The sequence below is a fragment of the Python bivittatus genome, unplaced genomic scaffold (genome assembly GCF_059951505.1).
Source record: "Python bivittatus isolate LINGU-HERP-01145 unplaced genomic scaffold, Pbiv_v1 ctg000290_np1212, whole genome shotgun sequence".
NCBI lineage: Eukaryota > Metazoa > Chordata > Lepidosauria > Squamata > Pythonidae > Python > Python bivittatus.
In genome coordinates this window covers 117,885-140,368 of record NW_028277068.1, presented here as the reverse complement: position 1 = coordinate 140,368, position 22,484 = coordinate 117,885, and the positions used below count along the sequence as shown (strand labels likewise).

General features: G+C 46.8%; 1 pseudogene; it reads left to right on the top strand.

Moving 5' to 3' along the window:
* The window catches only part of LOC103064968 (vomeronasal type-2 receptor 26-like), a 46,106-nt pseudogene extending 23,979 nt beyond the window's left edge, over window positions 1-22,127 (top strand).
* Window positions 22,128-22,484: the final 357 nt, after the last annotated feature.

Genomic DNA, 22,484 nt, shown 5'->3' with positions numbered 1-22,484 from the left:
AGTACATTCATTCTGATGATTGCAGTTGATCCTAACCAAGATAACTTTAGGTTCCTCCATCTTTCAAGGTCTCTTTTCATCTCTTGCCATAATTTAACATAGTTCTTTTGATGTATTTCTTGATTGCTTCCTGTCAAGTGCAAAGCAAATTGCTTCTCTGAGTGGGCTCTCTGACAGCCAGATTCTTCTTGCAAAAATTTCTTCTTGTGTTACAAATCTAGTGATTTCTTGTTTTTTGAACATATCCAGAATATTCTCCATAATATGAATTGTTTTCATTAACTTATTTCTTTTGGTGATTCTATGACAGCTAATATTACAACATTTGCATAGCATTTAAGCTTATATTCCTCTCCACAAATTTGAAGACTTGTAATTTATCACCTCTAATGCTTTCTGCCAGTATTTCTAGCACAACCTTAAACAGTAATGGACATCCTTGTGTAACGATCTGCCACCCACTGATCCCAAATCCAGTAACTTTCCTTGCAATCAATATTGATCCAAAAGAAAGTTCATTTATTGAGAACAAGTGTACAGTTCCAAAGCATTGCTAAGGCTGAGCCTATGCATGCCAAATTTTTTTTTTTTTTTTTACTTTTCCCTCCTTCACCCCCCTTTGTGAGATTTGCCCCGTTCGACAGAGAAACTCTCGTGACACGTGTGGTTCACAAAGAAGGTTTACTCATGCGTAACGTAGTAGTCACAAGCAAAGCCAGGACTGGCTTGGTACAATTGCATCACTTGTTATATTCCCCCCTTCCCGCGCTTTTTCCCGCCTCGTGATCGCGTTGCGGCTGTGGGCTATTAGGCCCCCCAATGTCCCCCCTGATCGTTCATGATGGCAGGGTCGGTCAGAGTCCATTGTCCTTGATTGCCAGTCCCCCTCCGGCTGGGTGGCCCCTCCCTGCTACGTGCAGACCGCAGGTTCTGTGCTGCGTTGCGATCTTGTTTCACTGCCCTGCGGCCCCGTTCCTTGCTTGCTCGCGCCGTTATCAGTTCGTAATTAAAAGCTTCCGCTGCGGTTTTCCTGTTTAGCTGGCCGCAGGTGGCTCGTTAATTAGCGGCGCTTTCGGTTCCTCTTTTCCCCGCTAGCTACCGCCGGTGGATTCCGCGTGGTCTGGTTGCGAGCTTCCCTGCAGCCCCGTGCTTCCCTGAACCTCGTGCTGACCGAACCTGACATGCCGCCCCCCTGACGACAACTCCCCCCCTCGGTCCTATTTCGGCTTCCCGGGGTATTTCCTGTAAAAGTCCCGCACTAGGTCCGGCGCCCTTATGTGGGTTTTACTCACCCATTCGCTGTGGGACTTGGGGAAATGTTTCCATTGCACTAGGAGCTGGGTCTGCCCCTTGTGCCTCCGGGCGTCCAGTATCCGGTTGATTTCGAAATGCTGCTCCCCCCCGACCATGATGGGTGGTGGTACTCCCTCCGCCTTGTGCCAGGCGTTCCCCGGCTGGTGCAACTTTAGCAGGCTGCAATGGAACACCGGGTGGATCTTCCCGAGGCTTTTCGGGAGCGTCAGCCTGACGGTCACCGGATTGATGATCTCCGAAATGGGGAACGGCCCCACAAACCTCGGGCTGAGTTTTTCGATGCCTGGTGCGTCTTTAGGTTTTTGGTTGACAGATACACCTGGTCCCCCACTTTCCACTTTTCCTCGGGGAGCCTCTTGCGGTCCGCGTGCTTCTTGTAGTCGGCTTTGGCTCTTTGCAATGCCGCGTGCGCCGCTCGCCGGGTCTCGTCGATTTGGGCGAACCAGGCGTCCAGGGAGTTGATCTGGGATTCCGGCTGAGGCAGCTCCGGCATGGGGACGAATTCTCTCCCGGTGGCTACTTTGAACGGAGAGAACCCGGTGCTCTTGTGGACGGCGTTGTTGTATGCCACCTCCGCGAATGGTAGTAGCTCCGCCCAATCGTCCTGTTGGTGCCCCACGTAGCAGCGCAGGTACTGTTCGAGCCCCCCGTTCAGGCGTTCCGTGGCTCCGTCCGTCTGCGGGTGCGCCGCGGAGGATAGGGCTTGTTTCGTCCCCACTCGCTTCAGGAACTCCCGCCAGAACCGCGCGATGAAGTTGCCGCCCCGATCGCTGACGATACGTCGAGGTGCGCTGTGGAGTCGGTAGACATGTTGCACGAACAGTTTCGCCAGCCCCTCGGCCGTGGGGACTCGCCGGCATGCTACAAAGTGCGCTTGTTTGGAGAATAAGTCCGTGACCACCCAAATGGCGGTCTTCCCCTTGCTCTCCGGGAGCTCCACTATGAAGTCCATGGCGACCTCTTGCCAAGGGCCGTCGGGTTCCGCTACCGGCTGGAGTAGGCCTCTAGGTTTGCCTTTGGCTCCTTTCGCTGTTGCGCACACCGGGCAACCCCCCGAGTACGCCTCCACGTCCTTCCGGAGCGTGGGCCACCAAAACTGCCGCCGGATTAAATGGAGTGTCTTTACGAAGCCGTAATGCCCCGCGCTCCGGCTGTCATGGGCTCTCTCCATGACCTCCCGTCGGCAACCCTCGGGCACGTACAGCTTTCCTTCGTGCCACCACAACCCCTCTTGGCCGGTTAGCGCCTCTCGGTTCTGCTTGAGCCAACCGTCCCGCTCCACTGCCTCCGCGAACCCTTGCCTTACTTCAGACGCCGCGTCCCGTCGCTCCCCCTTGGTCTGGCTTCGGGTCACCGCCTTTGCAGCCAGCCTGCTGGCGGGGATGACGGAGTCCACGATCTCCTCCCGTAGGCTGGCGTGCTGGGGCATGCGAGACAGTCCATCCGCTAAGAAGTTGCGCTTCCCGGGGATGTGTTTCAGTGTGAACCTGAACCTCCCGAAGTATTGGGACCACCGTGCCTGTTTGGGGGATAGCTTATGCGGGGTCTTCAGGGCCTCGAGGTTCTTATGGTCCGTCCACACCTCGAACGGTTCAGTTGCCCCCTCCAGTAGATGCCTCCACGTGGCCAGCGCCCACTTGACCGCGTACGCCTCTTTCTCCCACACCATCCACCTCCTCTCCGTCTCGGTGAATTTGCGGGAGGCGTAGGCGCACGGGTGGATGGCCCCTCCGGGCTGGGTTGGAGCAGGACTGCTCCCGTTGCCACGTCTGATGCATCCACTTGTATTATAAACCGCCGGTCTGGGTCGGGATGGCGCAGGATCGGCTCCGCGGTGAACCGCTGTTTTAGTTCCTCAAACGCACCCTGGCATTCTGCAGTCCACGCGAGTGCCATGCTGGGCTTGGGGGTTTCCCAGTGCCCTTGGTTTTTAGCAGGTCGGTTAGGGGAAGGGCGATTTGGGCGAAGTTCGGGATGAACTGACGATAGAAGTTCGCAAACCCTAGGAAGCTTTGGAGTTGCCTCCGGGTTCGCGGCGCTTCCCAGCCCAGGACATCCCTTACTTTCGCCGGGTCCATCTCAATTCCCCGGCTGGATATTCGGTAGCCGAGGTAGTCTAGTTGCTCTCGATGGAACTCGCATTTCGAGAGCTTTGCGTACAGCTGTGCCTTCAGCAGTCTCTGGAGCACCGTGCGCACCAGGCTCACGTGCTCCGCCAGGGTCTCGGTGTAGATGAGGATGTCGTCCAGGTAGACCAGGACGCCCCGGTAGAGTAGGTCGTGCAGCACCTCATTAATTAGCTGCATAAATACCCCGGGGCCCCTTTTAATCCGAACGGCATCACGGAAAACTGGTAGCTTCCGAGCGGGGTGTTGAACGCCGTCTTCCACTCATCTTTGCGCGGATCCTAACTCTGAAGTAGGCTTCGCGCAAGTCCAGTTTTGTGAACACCCTCCCCTTCGACAGATGCGACATCAAGTCCTTCATCAGGGGGAGGGGGTATTTGTACTCCGTGCTGATTGCGTTCAGCCCCCGGTAGTCTACGCACATACGGAGCGAGCCGTCCTTCTTCTCCCGGAATAACACCGGGGCCGCTAATGGTGACTTCGCGGGTTGGATGAATCCCCGTGCTAGGTTCTTGTCTATGAACTCGCGCAGGGCTCCCATCTCCCTCCTCGACAGGGAGTACATTTTTGGCTTAGGCAGGGTCGCTCCTGGCTCTAGCTCGATGGCGCAATCACTGGGCCGGTGTGGTGGGAGCTGGTCAGACTCCTTCTCCCCGAACGCTGCCGCCAGGTCTCGATACTGCCTCGGGATTCCGCCGCCCGTCGGGGGTTCCCCGGGTCCGGCCCCTCGCTTTGCGGTTGCCTCGCCAGTCGCCGCTGCCTCCCTCGCCTCGGGATCGTGGCGGGTCTCCGGGGTCCCGCCGCTGCTGCTGCTGCTGTTGCTGTTGCCGCCCGGGTCTCGGGCCCCATCTGCTCTCGCCCCGTCTCCCGGTGTCCCGGACCCTCCGCTTGTCCGCCGGTGGTTGCGGCTGCCTCCGTCTCCACGGCTCGGTCCCCTCTGCTCTCGCCCCTCGCCGGTCTGTCGACCCCGAACCGCACTGCCTCCGCCGTCCAGTCGACTCGTGGGTTCCGCCGCCGCAGCCACGCCAAGCCGAGTACCACCGCGTAGTCGGCCACCGGGACCACCACGAACCTCAGTTCTTCCCGGTGACTCCCGATCGTCATCTGGACCGGCTCGGTGTAATACTGAGCTGGCCCCCCCCCTGCCAGCGTGCCATCTAACTGGCTGAATGAAATGGGCTCCCGGAGGCGCCTCAGCTGTAGCCCGAGCCCCGAGACCACCGCTGGGTGCATCAAGCAGTGGGTGCAGCCCGAGTCCAGTAGCGCCCGTAGCTGCGCCTCCCCTCTGGATCTCACACCCCGGACGTGTATCCTCACCCGGAACGGTGGGCAGTCCTCGTCTCCTATTGGGTCCGCGCGCCTCGACTCCCCTGCTCGCACTGGGACGCCGTTCAGTGCGAGCGCGCCTCGTTTCCCGCCGGCTCCGAGTCCTCTCCGGAGGATGCTGTCTCCGGGGTCGACCACCCCCGCGTCCTTTCTCGGTCACCGCCGCCACTGCCCCCTTCCGCGGTCGGTCACCGGTCCTTTTCCCGTTCGCACGCGGGGTTTTGACTTCGGGCCGTGGTGGGGCGCCTTCCCGCTCCGTCGGGCACTGCGCTGCTCGGTGGCCTCTGCCTCCGCATCGGAAGCACAGATTCGGGGCTCTGGTCGCCTCTCGCCTCCCGGTGGACTGCCGTCGACCGCTCCGTCTCTCCTCGGGGTCCTCTCCCTCGGCCGGTCCCTCGTCTGGTCCCGTCGTCTTGTGCTCTGTTGGATCTGCCGCCACGCCGATTCCGCCGTTCCGGCCAGCCAGATCCAATCCTTCACTGTGGCCGGGTCGTCCCGCCCCAGTGCCCGTTCCAGGATCTCTGGGTTGAGTCCCCTCTTAAAATACTTCACCTTCAGGGACTCCGGCCAGTCCGCGAGTTTCTCGGCCAACCTCCGGAACTCCAGGGCATATTCCGATACCGATTTGCCCCGCTGCCTGAATTGTAGGATGTCGTCCTCCGCCCGCTTGGCGCTCAATGTGTCCCCGAATCTGTCCCGGAGCGCCTGCATGAAGTCCGGGAAACTCCGTAGTTCCGCCGCGTTGGCATCGTACAGCCCGATCACCCAGCTGGCGGCTTGGCCATCTAGCAGCTCGGCCACGTAGGATACCCTGTCCTCGTCTCTAGCGAATAGGTGACCACCCCTCTGCATGAACCCCTGACGTGCGTCAGAAAGTGCGGCAGCTGTTCGGGGTCCCCTGAGAACTTCCCAGTGATACCTCGAAGTCTCAGGGCGTCTGCCGCCCGTTGGTCCTCCGACCGGGGCGCCGTGGGTGGTGCCGGCGGGGGTGTCGGACCGCCCCCCTGTCGCTCGCCTCCTCGTTCACCGCCGGTGGCCCCACTCTCTGTAGTAGGGTCTGGAGCATCGCCTCCACGGCGTCTAGGCGTCGCTCGACTCTCTCCTCTAGTCGGGCGAATTTCTCGCTCCACTCACGGTTCCGGAATCCCGAACCCCGGGTCATCGTAACGCCCGAATCGTCTGGTCCTTGATTCACGCCCATCGACCACCGCTCGGATGGAGTGCGCCCGGCCCTGGCCGCTGCCCCGTCGCTCCCGGGCGGCTCCGACCGCCCTTCCGCGAGCCTGGATCCCTCGCGCTCCAGCTGACCCACGGATTCCTCGTCGCTGGTCATGCCTGTATTGAGAAAGAAAACGCTCCTCGGTGGTACCGGGTAGCGCTGACGGTGAGTCCTGGCTTTATGTGAGATTTGCCCCGTTCGACAGAGAAACTCTCGTGACACGTGTGGTTCACAAAGAAGGTTTACTCATGCGTAACGTAGTAGTCACAAGCAAAGCCAGGACTGGCTTGGTACAATTGCATCACTTGTTATATTCCCCCTTCCCGCGCTTTTTCCCGCCTCGTGATCGCGTTGCGGCTGTGGGCTATTAGGCCCCCCAATGTCCCCCCTGATCGTTCATGATGGCAGGGTCGGTCAGAGTCCATTGTCCTTGATTGCCAGTCCCCCTCCGGCTGGGTGGCCCCTCCCTGCTACGTGCAGACCGCAGGTTCTGTGCTGCGTTGCGATCTTGTTTCTCTGCCCTGCGGCCCCGTTCCTTGCTTGCTCGCGCCGTTATCAGTTCGTAATTAAAAGCTTCCGCTGCGGTTTTCCTGTTTAGCTGGCCGCAGGTGGCTCGTTAATTAGCGGCGCTTTCGGTTCCTCTTTTCCCCGCTAGCTACCGCCGGTGGATTCCGCGTGGTCTGGTTGCGAGCTTCCCTGCAGCCCCGTGCTTCCGTGAACCTCGTGCTGACCGAACCTGACACCCTTTTCTCCTAGTCTCCTGATTCCCTTGCTGGTATGACCTTGAGCATGCCAGCACCTGTGATAAGGAGCCATCTGCTTTGAATGGTTTCACATTCATTCCCCCCCCCCAAACTTTTCCAATGGCAGAACCACAGCATGTAAAAAGCAATTGCTAATCTAGGTAACATAGAAATCTGCTATTAAATCTTGTGAGGATTCTGACATGCCACCCCTCCACAATTGAGGATGTCAGTCAGATGTATCATAGTCTTCACTCTGTAAGAAAAAACACAAAAAGAAAGACAAAATATAGTATAGCAACATTTCCCCTTCATGGATCACTGCCTTGTCATGGCGAAGGGGCTTGTGTAACTCAGTGAAGCCATGAGCTATACCATGCAGGGCCACCCAAGATGGACAGGTCATGACAGAGAGTTCTGACAAAATGTGGTCCACTGGAGAAGGAAATGGCAACCCACTCCAGTATCCTTGCCAAGAAAACCCCATGGACAATGTTAAAAGGCTAAAAGATATGACGCCGGAAGATGAGCCCCTCAGGTCGGAAGGTGTCCAATATGCTCCTGGGGAAGAGCGGAGGGCAATTCCAAGTAGCTCCAGAAAGAGTGAAGCGGCTGGGCCAAAGCCGAAAGGACGTTCAGCTGTGGATGTATCTGGAAGCGAAAAGAAGGTCCGATGCTGCAAAGAACAATATTGTATAGGTACCTGGAATGTAAGATCTATGAACCAAGGCAAGCTGGATGTGGTCAAGCATGAGATGACAAGACTGAACATCGACATCTTGGGAATCAGCGAACTGAAATGGACGGGAATGGGTGAATTTAATTCGGGTGACCATTATATCTACTACTGTGGGCAAGAAACCCTTAGAAGAAATGGAGTTGCACTCATAGTCAATAAGAGAGTGGGAAAGGCAGTAATGGGGTACAACCTCAAAAACGACAGAATGATCTCAGTGCGTATCCAAGGCAAACCATTCAATATCACAGTCATCCAAGTCTATGCCCCAACCACTGATGCTGAAGAAGCTGAAGTTGACCGCTTCTATGAAGACCTACAACACCTTCTAGAACTAGCACCAAAAAAAGATGTCCTTTTCATCATAGGGGATTGGAATGCTAAAGTAGGAAGTCAAGGAGTAATCGGAATAACAGGCAAGTTTGGCCTTGGAGCTCAAAATGAAGCAGGGCAAAGGCTAATAGAATTCTGTCAAGAGAACAAGCTAGTCATAGCAAACACTCTTTTCCAACAACACAAGAGAAGACTCTACACATGGACATCACCAGATGGCCAATACCGAAACCAGATTGATTATATACTTTGGAGCCAAAGATGGAGAAGCTCTATACAGACAGCAAAAACAAGACCAGGAGCTGACTGTGGCTCAGATCATGAGCTTCTTACTGCAAAATTTAGGCTTAAATTGAAGAATGTGGGGAAAACCACTAGACCACTCAGGTATGACTTAGATCATATTCCTTGTGAGTACACAGTGAAGGTGATGAATAGATTTAGGGGATTAGAGTTGGTAGACAGAGTGCCTGAAGAACTATGGATGGAGGTCCGTAACATTGTACAGGAGGCAGCAGCTAAAACCATCCCAAAGAAAAAGAAATGCAAGAAAGCAAAATGGCTGTCTGATGAGGCTTTACAAATAGCTGTGGAAAGAAGGAATGCGAAAAGCAAGGGTGAAAGGGAAAGATATAAGCAACTGAATGCAGATTTCCAGAGAATAGCAAGGAGAGATAAGAAGGCTGTCTTAAATGAACAATGCAAAGAAATCGAGGAAAACAATAGAATGGGGAAGACTAGAGATCTCTACAAGAAAATTGGAGATATGAAAGGAACGTTTAGTGCAAAGATGGGCATGATAAAGGACAAAAAAGGCAGGGACCTAACAGAAGCAGAAGAGATTAAGAAGAGGTGGCAAGAATTCACAGAAAAACTATACAAGAAAGATCTTAATGTCCCTGATGTCCATGCTGGTGTGGTCACTGACCTTGAGCCAGACATCCTAGAGAGTAAAGTCAAGTGGGCCTTAGGAAGCATTGCTAACAACAAAGCTAGTGGAGATGACAGTATTCCAGTTGAGTTATTTAAAATACTAAAAGATGATGGTGTTAAAGTGCTGCACTCAATATGCCAGCAAGTTTGGAAAACGCAACAGTGGCCACGGGATTGGAAAAGGTCAGTTTACGTTCCAATTCCAAAGAAGGGCAACGCCAACGAATGCTCAAACTATCTTACAATTGCGCTCATTTCACATGCTAGCAAGGTTATGCTCAAAATCCTACAAGCTAGGCTTCAGCAATACATGAACCGAGAACTACTGGATGTACAAGCTGGGTTTCGAAGAGGCAGAGGAACTAGAGATCAAATCGCCAACATTCGCTGGATCATGGAGAAAGCACGCGAGTTCCAGAAAAATATCTACTTCTGCTTCATTGACTATGCAAAAGCCTTTGATTGTGTGGATCACAACAAGCTGTGGCAAGTTCTTAAAGAGATGGGAGTACCAGACCACCTTACCTGTCTCCTGAGAAATCTGTATGCAGGCCAAGAAGCAACAGTTAGAACCGGTCATGGAACAACCGATTGGTTCAAAATAGGGAAAGGTGTACGACAAGGCTGTATACTGTCACCCTGCTTATTTAACCTATATGCAGAGTACATCATGAGAAATGCCAGGCTGGAAGAATCACAAGCCGGAATTAAGATTGCAGGGAGAATCATCAACAACCTCAGATATGTGGATGATACCACCCTCATGGCAGAAAGTGAAGAAGAACTAAAGAGCCTCTTGATGAGGGTGAAAGAGGAGAGTGCGAAAGCTGGCTTGAAACTCAACATTAAAAAAACTAAGATCATGGCATCTGGACCCATCAATTCCTGGCAAATAGAAGGGGTAGAAATGGAAGCAGTAACAGACTTCATTTATTTGGGTTTCAAGATCACCGCAGACGGAGACTGCAGCCATGAAATTAAAAGACGGTTGCTCCTTGGGAGGAAAGCTATGGCAAGCCTAGATAGCATATTAAAAAGCAGAGACGTCACCTTGCCGACAAAGATCCTCATAGTCAAAGCTATGGTTTTTCCAGTAGTAATGTATGGCTGTGAGTGCTGGACCATAAAGAAGGCTGAGCGCTGAAGAATTGATGCCTTTGAACTGTGGTGCTGGAGAAGACTCTTAAGAGTCCCCTGGACTGCTAGGAGGTCAAACCAGTCAATCTTAAAGGAAATCAACCCTGATTGCTCATTGGAAGGATCGGTAATGAAGCTCAAGCTCAGATACTTTGGTCACCTAATGTGAAGAGAGATCTCTTTGGAGAAGGCCCTGATGCTGGGAAAGATTGAAGGCAAAAGGAGAAGAGGACGGCAGAGGATGAGATGGTTAGATAGCATCACTGAAGCAATGAGCATGAAACTGAGCAAACTCAGGGAGGCAGTGAAGGACAGGAAGGCCTGGCACAATATGGTTCATGGGGTCACGAAGAATCGGACACGACTTAACGACTAAACAACAACAACAACAATAGCAACATTTATATGACTTGAGGCTTTGTAGGATAAGCATTATAAATTTTTTTTATTAAATCTGGAGCCTTTACATGTGTCTTGTCAACCCATTCAGTCAATGATTTAGGAAAATGTTTCCACTGAATTAAAAACTGAACCCCCCCTCTATGTTTCCTATTGTCCAATATTTCTTTAACTCTGAAATGTTGTTCTCTTCCAACCATAATATGTTTAGGAGGTGATGGGGTGGGATGCCATTGAGACGACTCTTTTTAAGGTTTAAGTAGATGACAGTGGAAGACCAGATGGATTCTTTTAAATGTGGCAGGCATCTGCAATTGTACTGAGACTGGATTAATCACTTTATCAATAACAAAAGGACCTACGAATTTTGGAGCAAGTTTTTTCAAAGGTTGTAATGATTTAAGATGCTTGGTAGACAAAAGAACCTTGTTGCCTACTTTCCAGTCTTTCTCTGGGGTTCTTTTAGCATCTGCAAATATTTTGTACGTTGCTCTGGCCTCCTTCAGTGATGCAGCAATCTGAGGCCACACTTGCGTCATTTGTTGGACCCACTCATCAACTGAAGTGACTTGAGTGGACTCTTTAGGTAGTTCCGGGATGGGTACAAAGTCCTGTCCTGTAGCTATTTTAAAAGGAGTGAGGCCAGTGCTTTGGTGCACTGCATTATTATAGGCTACTTCAGCAAAAGGTAACAGTTCGTCCCAATTGTCTTGCTGGTAGTTAATGAAACATCTCAAGTATTGTTCTACTACTGAGTTCAGACGTTCACAGGATCCTGACGTTTGGGGGTGGTACCCTGAACTCAAGCCCTGTGATGCCCCCAGTAGTTTTAGGAACGCCCTCCAGAACGTGGCGGTGAACTGGACCCCACGATCCGAAATTACTCATTCTGGGACACTGTGAGCTTGGTAGACATGTTGTATAAATAGCTTAGCCAGTTTGCGGGCTGATGGGAGGGAGGGGCATGCCACAAAATGGGCTTGTTTGGAAAAAAGGTCTGTTACTACCCAGATGATTGTCTTTTTGTTGCTTTCTGGCAAGTCTACAATAAAGTCCATGGAAATTTGCTTCCAAGGAATCTCTGGATTTGCCACTGATTGTAGAAGTTCCATTGGTTTGCCTCCCCTCTTCTCTTGGCCATTGCACGCGTGGGGCATGTAGCCACATATTCCCCTACATCTTTTCTCATAGTTGGCCACCAGATTTGACATCTGAGTAGATGTAAAGTTTTCACAAAGTCAAAGTGCCCAGCTGTTTTGCTATCGTGGCCTCTTTGCAAAACCCACTTTCTAGCGTCTGCCGGGACATACAGCTTATCTTGCCACCACCATGCCCCCTGTTTGTTTACCAGAGATTGGCTATTGTTCTTAAACCAGTCATCCTGGGCAATCTGGGCATTTAATTTTTTCAATAATTCTCCCTCTAGTTGTTCTTCACCCCTTTTTCTCTGAGCTCTAGGGACTACTCTTAAGGCCGCTTGGGCACATGGAATTACAGGAGCGACCACTTCCTTCCATTTGCTGTTGTGTTGAGGCAATTGGGACAGAGCATCTGCCAGGAAATCTGATCATTTGATAGGGCGGATATTAAACCGTTTAATAAATGATATTTCAATATATTTTTTCAATTTATTTATTCAATATTTAGACTTGGAATATACTGTGAAAACATTAAAAATAAGAAAACAACAACAACAAAAAAGAAAAATAAAGAGTAAAAATAGGAAAAATGACAAAACCAAAGAAAACAATCTGCACAGGCTGAAGGAGGCCTGGGTCACCCTCGTCAATGCCTGGACGAAGAGCCGGACCTTCAGGGCCCTTTGGGGGTTCTTCAGATCTCAAGGGGATCCTCGTTCCAGAGGGCAGGGACTGCTGAAGAGAACTCACACTTCCAGAGTCCCAATAGATGGCATTGCTTAACTGAAGGAACCCGGATTGCACCAACCCTGCCTGATCGGACCCGATGGGCAGACATTATGGGAGACGGTGGGTTCCTCAAGCAAACATGCACAAAACCATGTCGGGAATGGAAGGAGTAAAGCAGATGTAATCCCTCTCATGATATTCTCAGTCCAGATTGGAGGACCTTCTAGTTCATTTTGGCATCAGTGGGCAGAATTGTGTGGTTATGCAAAACATACTTTTTTTTAGGTTCTTCCTCCATCACAAATCAGGACTAACTAAGTTCAAGTTTTAGTATTGGTGTGTGAATAACTGTTCAAACCATACTAAAAATCTCTTTTGATATTGATTATAATGGTATTTTTTTAATAAATGTTTGAGGCCAAATTCTCCTGTCTCGCTCCATAGCTGATCTTCAGAGTTTAAAGCCCACCTGTGACTTCTCCCTTTGTGTATCTGCCTGTTGACTCATTCAAAGTTCAGAGAAGTGATCTCTCTCCTCCTTATTATGACCCAAATCATAGTGATTTACTCATTGCTTGGTGCTTAATCTCTAGGGACTTTTCTGCATATTTTAGAAAATTTGACAACATGTGTCAATAACATGTTTTCACCGGAATGGCAGACTAAAGTCTTGTTGGCTGATGTCATGGCATAGGAAAGGTGTGGGTGCATAAATGCTTCAGGAGAAACAAAGAGCAAGGGGAGCATTATATGGCAATTAGGGACCATATTTACTCCTTTCCCCACCCGATGTGCAGCCTTGGCTTGACACAGTGTGGATTAGGAATGCCCCAGAAGCTTCTAGGCTTCTTCATCTTTATTCAGAGCAGACACAGAGCTGGAGGCTCAGTCAGGAACACAAGTCATGTTGCTGCTTGTGCTGCTTCTGTGGCCCCAGGGAGTCTGTCTGAAGCTCAAGGCCAAATGCCTCCTGACTCCGAAGAGGGATGAGGTGGACCCACATAATCATTACAGGCCAGGACAGCTTTTCATTGGTGGCATAATCTCTTCACTGAGGGCAAAGTTTCAGCTATTAAGCTTTAACACAACTCCCTCAAATGAATTATTGTGGTAAGGGAACCTCCCTGCATTTGCATGAAAGCCACTCTCCAGTCTCACATGGTATTTTCCTCTTGGTCTCCCACATTAGCTATCTCTCACCTCACTTTCCTTGGCATGCTCTGAGTAGAACTAGACTGTGGGTGGAGAAGACAGGGTGGTTTCTCCCTTCTCTTCCTCCCTTGCCCCCAGAATTAGTCAACATAGAGCCAAAAAGGCAGGAATACTGTATTTGTTCCCTGCATTGAATATTCACATGATTTTTTCTGAGTAAAATTGACTGATAATATGAAGGAATCACAGATGAAAATGTATTTAGTCACTGAATTTCCAAATGTCTCTGAGTTCCATTATGAACTGATACAAGGTATTGTAAACGTATCATGATTTCAATGTAAGTTAAGTCTGCACTCAAGACCCTGAAAATATAAACTTGTCCAGAGATTGACAACAGATTGGCTTTGACAGCAGTTACAGCTGCTTCTTGTATGTGTTGGTTTGTATGTGTCTGAGTGTGGAGATGATGGTCTAAGTGGCCTTTCCAACTTTAGGATTTAATGATTCTATGTTTCATATAGAGGCATAGGTCAAACTTCCAACTATTAAGTATTGCAGAAGGCAACTTTCATCACAAACTGGGTTCATGTCTTTGAAATTGATCTTATAACTTTTATCAATGCAGTTTATTTTTTTTAAGTTGATATTTTTAAAAATAATGTAATCCATCCAGAGGAATTCTTGGCTTTGGGTGGATTGGAAAAATTATATTTTATACAGAAGGAGAAGTAAAAGATTCCGTTTTGCAGAAGGTAAGTTCTTTTCCACTGATAAACTGGGATCATGTCTTTGAAATCAATCTAATTATATCTATTAATATGGTGCAATGTTCTAATTGCTTTTATATTATTATTTTTAGGAATATTGTAATCCATTCAGAGAGACTCCCGAACTTGGGTAGATTAGAAATATCATCGTAGAAAAAGGTTAAAAAAATGCTCTTTTTATTGACTATGTTCTAATATATTGATCCTTGCAGGAGAGCACCTCCAGAATTCTGGAAAATGTTTTCCTTCCTTTTGGCCATCCAAGAGATCAACCGGGATTCCCTCCTCTTACCCAACATCACCCTGGGTTACAACATTTATGAAAGCTACTTCAATGCACAAATGACTTCGGATGCTTTGCTGGACCTACTTTCTGATGGGGAGGCCAACGTTCCCAACTACAGCTGTGGAAGGCCGAGAAATACAGTGGCTCTTCTTGAAGGGGCTGAGATTGACACCTCCATCCAGATTTCGACCATATCACACATCTACAAAGTGCCACAGGTGTGTCTTTGCTGGGAAGAGAATGTTTAGTTGTGTAACTTTCAGTCAGAGGTCCTCTATTGCAAGTGAAGAAAAGAGTTCCGTTAAGTCCAGACTGGGGGATCTTCCATTTCCAAGAGTTTGAAAAATTCTCCACTGAGGAAGCAAAAGAGAAGGGAAGTACTTTAGAAAGCAATGGGTGAGTAGATAAGCCTTCTTGGCTAGGAGTGGAATTATGGCTTCATTAAGGCCAGAACTGTTATTTTTAACTGGGGATGCTATGGGCATCAAATAAAACAATATCTTTCATTGCTTTTCAGATCAGCTACACTTTTGTTTCTGAGACTTCGAGTGATAAGACTCAGTCTCCTTTCTTCTACCCGATGCTCCCTGCTGAAGGAGTCCAGTACCCGGGGATGGTCAAGGTGCTCCTCCATTTAAGGTGGACCTTGGTTGGTCTGATAGCTCCAGAAACTGACCAGGGGGAGAGGTTTCTGAGGACCCTGACTTCTATGTTGCTCAGGAATGGCATTTGTCCCGTTTTCTCACAAACCTTTTCCAAAACAATCTATCATGTTTCCATAAGTGATCGTCCATACCACAGTTGGAGACAAGTGAATGTCTTTCTTTATGGTGCTGAACCTGATTCATTCAATCATGGTCTAATCATTATACAAGCAGTATTTCAAATTTTTAAGGAACCAGTTTCAGGAAAAATCCTGATCACAACAGTCCGATGGGATTTCACCATTTTTTTGAAAGGTGATAACTTTCCTGTTCAATTTATCCATAGTATTTTTTCCTTTCTGATGAAGAGAAACCACATGGCAAAATATGGTGGGTTTACGCATTTGTACCCGACCATACCATTCCTTGCACAGAGATCCTATAGATGTTCCTACACCAAGGATGCCTTTTCGGTGAAAGTCTGGAGACGCTGCAGAGAGAGAGAAGAGCTGGAGGCTCTGCCTGAGGAGATCATGGATCAGATCCTGTGTCTGGACAACTATTTCATTTACAACACCATCTGGGCTGTGGCACGGGTCTTACACGCAGCCTATTTATCCAGATCCAAGAGGACAAGGATCAACAGTGGGAAGAACGTGGAGCCTCCACGGCTGAAGTCTTGGCAGGTATTTCTTTTCTGCTGCATATCTCTCTTCTGCAGCTTGGAATCAGCTTTACAAATGTAAGAATTAGGCTCATATCCTCAAAATAAAATAAAAAATAAAATAAAATTCAAAGACAAACATGAAACTGAATCCCAGGTTCCCATTCCTCTCTCTTTTGAATTCCCTTCACTTTTTTCCTTTCTTTGCCAGTAGAGCCTCCTTTTAAACTTCATTTAGAAGAAATAATTTGAATTTCTTCACTGTTTAGCCATCCTTTCCCTCATCCAATCAAATATCATTTCATATGCTGCCAGTAATGTTTCCTTGGTTAATCTATTGTTTTGATTGTGTGTCTCCTTTCTCTGACTTTTCTCCTGGCAAGTAGGAGCACCACCATCTCCCAGCCAATCCTGTCCCCTCCATTCCAATGATCTGGGGGGCGTATTAGACAGTGTCACCCTGCTGAACCCTCCCCTTCCAGGCTGCCCTTCTGCTCCAGGACTGCCTTGGCCCAGACACAACCCCATTTCTTTGTTAAAAAGGTTTTCTTCCTTTGCCACCCTGTTCAGTTTTCAGGAGGATTGGGGAAACAAAATGGGGATGGGTCTCAGGAAGTTGCCAACCTTTTCCAGTCTGATGAACCCTGTAGGCTGAGACTCAAGGCAAGCCAAGATTCCTCTCTTACTGAGCCTCCCATTCACCCGGAAACCTCTAGGGAAATGGAGCAGTGTTGTGTCTCTATAAGGCGATTTGTGTTTCATTTTGGCTTCATTGGGCAGAGTTTTTCCAGTGTGGTTGTGCATCCTTTTTCTTCAGGTTTGTGGTACAATGTCCTTCAGTCTGCCTTAAAGTCCTGGGAGAGAAAACAAAGGAAGGAAAAGCTTCTGCTTTCCTTACATGAGATTCTTAGGTTCTGACCTTCACCTTTTCTGCAGACTCAAGGTGGGATCTGGATCACTAACTCCTCCAACTTCTTTCCCACAACAACCCTGAAGACGAATGGGCTGACTCAGAGTAAGCAATTGGCCTGACCTCCACCAGGGAGCTTCCATGGCTGAGGGGGCTCTTAATGCTTGGCCTCCCCAGTCCATGAACCTCTACACAACCTTGGTGCAGGTTGAGAAGGAACTTGCTAGCACATTCAGTAGTTGTATTTCTTCTTCTTAAGGGTAGATTTGAATTGCTTCTGTATGAACTCCATGTAATGCTTTTTCTGCCTGTATGGGGTATGTGTCTGAATCTGTATTCCTGCTTGGAAGTTTATCAGCTGAGAGAGATTCTGCAAATGCCAGGATCACTCCTTTCCCCGTTTCTCCACAATCTTCAATTCTCAGCTCTTGAAGCTTATTTTGCCCATTAAATGACTTGCACCTTTTTCTGAAAAAGATACTTTCATACTGAGAGAAGATTTATCCTACCACACCTTCTTCCAGCTACGGTAAAGGCAAGAAAAGCTGCGAGTAAGAAGTGTTTGCAGTCCTTTCTGTGTGAGAGAGGACACTTGTTATTATACAGAAGTATAATAGAAGAACATCATCAGGATCACCTAGAAAAAGAAGATTATAGTTCAGAAATAGCAAATTAAATCGAATCAGAGACATTCTCCAGTAGCTTCTTGCCTTGTTGAAGAATGGATCTCACTTGAACAGCTTTTGAGAAGTGTTTTCATGGTGGTTATTAAGGTCTGGATCCTCTAAGAACACAGTTTTGTTTGGAAGATTATTTTCTATGTTATTCCATGGGCTTGTGCTTTGAAGAAGACCAAACCAAAATAATAATTAATAAACAATCAGTTATTTATTCATTAATATTGGAAGCTAATGATATAGAGTGCAGTCAAAGAATAACATGATTGGAAGTTTTGGGAAGTTTATGACAAAGAATATGTGAGACTCATGTATAAGGCAATCAGGTAAAGGTAGCTAATCCTTCATGAGAATTTACCCCATTATTCAATTCAAGGAGAGAAAGCATGGAATTGAGAGGACAAGGGGGATTTTTCAAGAATGATCAGTAGATACTATGTTTAACTATAGGAGAAGGCAGAAAGAGGAAAATAGAGACTCTTGGCACAAGACAGCCCATCAGTGTTTTGGAAGCTGTCTGGAGAAGCAATGAGGACAATCTGTCTGCAAGATGCAGCAATCACCCTCAAGACATATGGAGAGACACATATCAGCTATGAGGGAGTAGTTTTTTAACAAGGAGAGCTACTTGGGTAGTGCTAATGCAAGAGAGAGAATGTTTCTGGATTGGAGAGAGAGTTAGAGAAAAGAGTCACATTTCCTTGCAGTGCTGGATTGCTTCAGCTGACAAGTCTGGTCCTGAAGGATCAGTGATGGTTCCACCAACAGTCACAGGGGAGTTAAGAGCAGGCTTCTCTAATTGTGGCTTCATGTTAGTGCTCTTTCCCTGGGTCTCCTCAGTGTGTTTCTTGACTTTCTAAAACCTTCTGTTTTGAGACAGCAGAGGACTCAAACCAGTTGAGAGGGTGGATGTTCATCTCCCGGTGCTTTGCTTTGAGTAACCAAAGGGATGGCCCAGGAAGAGTTCATGGCTTGGAGAATGGCCTTTATGCAGATAACCGTTGCCACATTGGTACTACTTTACCAAATGCAGCAATTAGCTGTGTAAATGGGAAGAGTTGAAGGAGATGTCTGCACTATTTTTGTTTGGAAAGATCATCAGATATGCTTCAGAAATTATTTGAGCAAATGGGCAATAATTTAGAATCACTTGATACTAAATTGACAGCTTTTGGAAAAGGAATGGATGAAAGACTTGGAAAGATGAAAGAGGAGATGAAAGGAGAAGTTAAGAAGATGGAAAGCTCTGTAAAAGAAGTGTCTGGAGAGATAAAACAAATTAATGACAAAGCAGAAATTTTAGAGAGTAAGACAGAAGTTATAGATAGAGAGTTAGAAAGATTAGTAGATAATCTGGCTGTTTTGGAATTGAGAGAGAAGGAATTTTGTTTGAGATTGAGAGCAACCCCAGGGGACTCTGGTTGAGATATTACAGAAAAGATAAAGTCTTGGCAATTTTTTTTGGATTAGGAATACGAGGATACAGAGGCAGAAATTGATAACGTATATAGAATAAACTCAAGAATTGCGAGAACAAGAAGCATTGTATAAATGTGAAATAATAGGCAAACATAAATGGTTAATATATCATGAGATACTAGAATTTTGTCAAAGGAAAAGTAAAATAAAATCAAGAGAAGAACTCATGGCAGAGGGATATAGTTTTCAATGCTTCTTTTATTTACAATTATTAGACAGATTTAAAGTACATAAAATAATGTATACTTTTGAAGACTGAGTTTGAAATAGAATTGTGTAGAAATGAAGAACATGTGATTGCTAAAATGTATAAACATTTATTGAAGTTTAGAACAGAAGAAGAGCAAATGAAAGAACGCATGATAAAGGGGGCTACAATTTTTGGTTATAATATACAGATGGAACAATGGGAAAATATGTGGCTGAAAGGATTGAAATTTTCATTATAGTGTAATCTTAAAGAGAATTTTTATCAAATGATGTATCGCTGGTATATTTCATGGGAGAAATTGTCGAGAATGTATAAAGGCACTTCAAATTTATGTTGGAAATGTGAACAAAAAGAAGGGTAATTTTTATAATGTTTGATGGGCATGTAAAAAAGCTAGAAACTTCTGGATTCAAATATATACACTAATTCAGAGGATTTTAAAGATTAACGTACAATTGAAATCAGAGGTTTTTCTTTGGGTTTCGTGGAGAAACAGCTGGAAAAAGTCATGTAACCTTCTTTTTGTACATGATAACTGCAGCAAGATTATTGCATGCACAAAGATGGGGAGATTTGGGAGTACCCAGAATGGAGGAACAGTGGGTGAAGATGCTGGAACTTGCTGGGATGAATATTTGTCTTCTTTGATCAGAAAGAAGACAATATCTATGTTGATTGCTGACTGGAAACCCGCTATAGACTTTTTCTGTGAAACATTAAAAAATGAACTTATGATTATGGTTTTGATGATTAGACAAAATATATTTTAATTTAATAGAGTTACGTAGTAAGGAGAAAGTAAGAGGTAAATTTCTACTTGTACTTCTAACTGCTGTAAAGAAGATCGGAAGCTCCATCTTTGTATCTTTTTTCTTTCCTTCCTATTGTTCTTTTTCTTTTTTCCTTTTTAGCACTTTTAGGATTTCTTTTCTTCTCTTTTCTTCTTCTCACTTGATATTAGTTTATACTACTTTTCTTTTCTTTTTAAAACATCTGTAATAAAAAAAAGTAAAAGAAGAAAAGAAAGGTCCTTTTAACGTGTTTTTTACTTTCTGTTGCCACTTGACAGGTAGATTGTAAAGAAATTGAGAGGGATGAAGGTGAGGAATAAACCATCCAGGAGGAACTGCTAGGTGACTACATAGTCCAGACACAGAAGGAGCTTTGGGGAAGAAAGCCAAATCACCCTTGCCTGACTTTGTTTAATGTGAATTGGGAGAGGGAGAAACTTGGGCAGCCTGTCAAGATTGATGTCACCCCTCCAGGTAGGACAGGTCAAGAAAGAGACACTGCAGGGATTCCAGGAATGTGATTTTATTGTTATTGGGCATAACAGAACCTTGAAAGCCTGTCCACGTTTCTCTCTCAGCCATCTCAGTGTTTGTCCAGTTCATATATAATTCAAGTGTAAGTTAGTACATTATAGATCGACTACTAAAGAACTTGGAAAATGAATCTGATACGTTCATTTTGTATATAGACAGAAATCTTCAGTTCATCCCCAGCACAAGTGAAGGGGTCTTGGGTGCCCTGTCTAAAAATACCCTTTTTTCTTCTCCATTCCAGCTTCATTCCTTCCTTCAAAATTCTCAGTTTTACAATAATGCCATAGAAGGGGTCTATTTGGATGAAAATGGAGAGCTGGCATCAGACCTGGACATTGTGAACTGGGTGATTTTCTCCAATATGACTGTTAGCAAAGTGACGTTTGGGAGTCTAGAACGACAGGGATCCCAGGATTTCACGTTTACAATCAACCCGAATGTGACTGCAGAGATGGAAGGGCGGAACAAGGTGGGGAAAAATTTATTTCATTCTCGCTGAAGCTCTTAACAGGGTTGCATTGTTTGGGCAGGAAGTGGTTTTGAAAGTCATCGAAGTTCTCCAAGAGAATTCCCTGTTCAGATGTCAAGGTTTCTATGAGAAATATAACCTTAAATGTTTAAGTAAACTATGTGATGGAATGGAATTATGAATGCCAGGCTGAGGGAGAAAAACATTTTTGATGTCAGGCCTAGCCCAAGGAACTCCAAGAGACCATGCAAATTCAGTTCAGCTATGTTTATTAGCTACAATCTCTAGCAAGAATCTTCCCAGACTGAAACCCCAGTTCCCAAGTCAGCCAGCCACAACATTGTGAATTCCTCAGGGAGGTGCCAGTCTCATCGTCTTGTATCTCCCATGCTCCTCCGGCGAGCTAAGAAAATGTTTTTCTCCCTGAGCCCGGCCTTCATAATTCCATTCCATCACAACTATTTATTAGTCCTGTGAAAAGGTAGGTAGATTTCATCCATGAAGCAACAGGATTAATTTTGCCAAAGCATAGTATCTTTCCAAACTTTTCTTGAGTAATTTAGTACATAAATTTAGATACTGAATCTACAAATTGTGGTGTGCGAAAAACTAGAAGAGAAGATAACATAGAAGTAACAGGCAGCTGAATCTGTTTGATGAACTCCCATTTTTTATAGGCTTCAAACTGAGTAAAGCTCAGTCTTGAATTTTGGACCACTAAGTATTTCCTCCTTTGCATCCTTTCATGAGATAAGTTCATTTCCTGGGTGTTCTTTCTCTCTGCTCAGCCCCTGCCTCCTTCCAGGTGTGTGGAAAGCTGTCGCCCCGGATTCATGAAGGTGGCTCAGGAAGGGAGGCCCATCTGCTGCTACGACTGTCTTCCTTGTGCAGAAGGAACCATCTCCACCATGGAAGGTGGGTGAGACTTGAGGAAAGGTTGAAGCTCTTTATTTAGACATTTTCTGTGCAAGAGGGTTTTGAAAAGCATTTCTGATTTTGGGTGCCTCTTCTGTTTTCAACTCTCCCTTGCTATGTACATGAAACCTTGAATACAGCACTGCCCAAACTGAGTCCCTGCACTGAACTGGGATGGTAGACCTGATGGTCTAAATGGCAGTTCCAACTTCTGGATTCTCACTGAGGGGAGGCAAGATGAAAATAAGAACAGCAACAACAACAACTCAGGGTCACCCCCACTCCTTTAATTTTCCTTCTTCCAGTCAAAAGTATAGTTTTTTTCCACTTTCTGCTGGGATAACTTGTATGTGCTTTCTGGGAAATCTTACTCTTGCTTTTTTCAGATGCAGAAAAATGCACCAAATGTCCAGGAGATCAATATCCAAACATCCATCGAGATCACTGTATACACAAAATTAGGACCTTCCTATCATATGAAGAAAATCTAGGGATCATCCTGGCTTCCCTTGCCTTGTTTCTCTCACTAATTACAGGCTTTGTTTTGGGAATCTTCATTAAATTCCAAGACACTCCGATCATCAAAGCCAACAACCGGGTCCTCTCTTACACCCTCCTTGTATCACTTCTGCTTTCCTTTTTGACCTCCTTCCTCTTCATTGGCCGACCAAGGAGAGCCACCTGCCTTCTGCGACAAACAGCTTTCAGCGTCATTTTCTCAGTGGCTGTCTCCTCTGTCTTGGCCAAAACAGTCACAGTGGTGATAGTGTTCTTGGCCACAAAGCCAGGGAATAAAGTGCAGAGATGGCTGGGGAAGAGCCTGGCCAACTCCATTGTCCTTTCTTGCT